Consider the following 2,601-nt stretch of genomic DNA (forward strand, 5'->3'; position numbering starts at 1 on the left):
ACCTCTTATCACCCTCAAGGTAATGGCCTAGTAGAATCATCCAATAAAAGCCTAGTAAGGATAGTCAAAAAGCTATTGGAAGGCAACAAAAGGAACTCGGATTCCAAGCTGAAGTTTGCATTATGGGCTGACAGAGTGACCACCAAGAAGTCCACAGGGAATTCCCCATTCAAGTTGGTATATGGCACTGAGGATGTATTCCCAATCCAATTGACCCTCCCTGTGGCCAAATTCTTGCAAGAAGAGCAGAATGAGGAAAATGACATGGCAAGGAGGATTAGTGACTTGGCTGAAGTTCATCAGATCAGAAATCAATTGATGGAGAGGACTGTAGTACATCAAAAGAAAATCAAGGAAACTTTTGACAGAAAAGCAAAGATGGACAATTTTCAGGTTGGTGACTAGGTTCTCAAATGGGATGCACTAAAGGAAAAGAAAGGCAATCATGGTAAATTTGATGCTCTATGGAAAAGGCCATTTGTCATCTCTCAGGTCCAGGGAAACAATACTTTCATGCTGCAAAACTTGGAAGGAGAAACTATTTTTGATGGCCCGGTCAATGGGCGGTGTTAGAGTCGGTCTTTACATCCCTCTATCAGAGATCAATTCTCTTAATGCATTTCATTTTTAGGTGTCTCATTCTGTCTATTCATCTACATTCCGCTAGGAGCATGCCATAATCTGGCGAAAGGGTCTTGTCAGTTATTTCCCCTCATGCCTTATCTTGCTGGTTTAGGTTTGTTTGTCAAATCAATTTTAAGGTCATTTATAGTCCTATTTGATGTCTAGGTCAGCAAAGAGTTATTATAAGATTTTTAGGTCTAGGATTTAACTGATTTAGTCCTCAAAGTGCCCAATAATGCCAGCAGGCCAGAGGGAGGTTCAGATTTTCATTATCAATAATGCTCAAGGATGATTCCTCTTCAAAACTCTGTTTTGAAGAGGAAATCGTCAAATTAATTGTTTGTAATAAATATGTATATTTTCAAATACAGACTCTGGTCATCCTTTTCCGAAGTTCAACGCCACCATCTCCTACAAAAATCAACCGAGAAAAGCCATCATTTTAAGCCAAAATCAAAAAGGAAATTTGGAAAATAGAGTTGTATTAAAATGTGAAAAAGTGCCGATGCCAAACATTACAAAGATCAAAGCCATGTCTTTTAGAAACAAAAATCAAAGCCATGTCTTTATGAAGATATTTCTATGCGTATCAATGTCATTTGCATTCAAGAGCTCATGTGAATGCCGACTCAAGCTGTGGAAGGGAAAAACTTGTACATTTTCAAGCCAAGATTGTGCGCGGCGCATTGGAGGAAGGCGCGATGAACATAGGCTGCGTGGCGCATTGGGCCAATTTTCACAGTGTAAAATTACACTGTCACGGCGCATCCAGCCTGCGCGGCGCGTTAGGCTGGGGCACGGCGCACAGGGCCGGAACACCAAAACTTTGTCATCTCTTAATAAATTTCAAATCAGCCTAGTTTCCTATGCTCCGAGCAGGTTTATGAAGTTTTGTAATTGTTATGAAACAACGTTTGACAGGTGATGGGCAACTGGTGGGGCTCAAGTTGACATTTGGGATCATGACAGGTCAGAACCGATAAACAGTTTTGCTTGGGGGTCTGATACTGTCATTTCTGTACAGTTTAATCCTGCAGAGAAAGATATATTTGCGACAACTGCCAGTGACCGCAGTATTGTTCTATATGACCTTCGAATGGCATCACCTTTGAACAAGTTAATTATGCAGACAAGGAAATGGAATATCCAAGAGAACCTATGAATTTCACTGCAGCTAATGAAGATTGCAACTGCTATAGCTATGATATGAGAAGAATGAATATTTCAACATGTGTGCACCAAGACCATGTTTCCGCTGTGATGGATATTGATTATTCTCCATCTGGTCGGGAGTTTGTGACGGGATCTAACAGTGAGAATATTCCCCTATAATGCAGGTCACAGCAGAGAAATCTACCATACGAAACGAATGCAAAGGATGTTTTGTGTGAAATTTAGTGGTGATGCAACGTATGTTGTCTCTGGAAGTGATGATGCTAATATTCGCCTGTGGGAAGCTAAAGCATCGGAGCAGTTAGGAGTGCTTCTCCCGAGAGAGTGCAAAAGGCCCGAATATTTAGATGCTGTAAAGGAACGTTTTAAGCATCTTCCAGAAATTAAACGCATTGAGAGACATCGACACCTACCAAAGCCTAAATTTAAAACAAAGACATCAACCGTAGCAGAGAAATAAGCTACATGGCCTATTTTTGTCTTCAGTTGTGATTCAAAGGGGATTTACACCTACAGTTTTTGCCTTTTCATTGGTCATCAGAAATTTTCAAGTGGAATAATGTAACGTTGTTCTGTCTATAGAACAGATGGAAATCTCTTCTTCTATCTTCATGATTTTAGTTGAAACAACTCACTATTTTGCATCGATCCATTTTCTCACAGTGTAGTTTATTTATTGTATTGAAAATCTTTTGTAAAGGGTCTGAATTCTGGGAGTAGTGTGGAGGAAAAACCCAGCACTTTCACTGTACAGTTTTGGCAGAGAATTAATGAAATGATGCAGCTCTGATTCATGAGATTCAT

The 2,601-nt window shown here is 40.0% G+C and overlaps 1 pseudogene; it reads left to right on the forward strand.

The window, feature by feature from the left end:
- Window positions 1-1,549: 1,549 nt before the first annotated feature.
- LOC149177502 (uncharacterized) lies at window positions 1,550-2,257 on the forward strand (annotated as a pseudogene).
- The last annotated feature ends 344 nt before the right edge of the window (window positions 2,258-2,601 follow it).

The sequence above is a fragment of the Pinus tabuliformis genome, chromosome 4_1 (genome assembly GCF_031772625.1).
Source record: "Pinus tabuliformis cultivar Carrire ecotype Pingquan chromosome 4_1, CPIR1, whole genome shotgun sequence".
NCBI lineage: Eukaryota > Viridiplantae > Streptophyta > Pinopsida > Pinales > Pinaceae > Pinus > Pinus tabuliformis.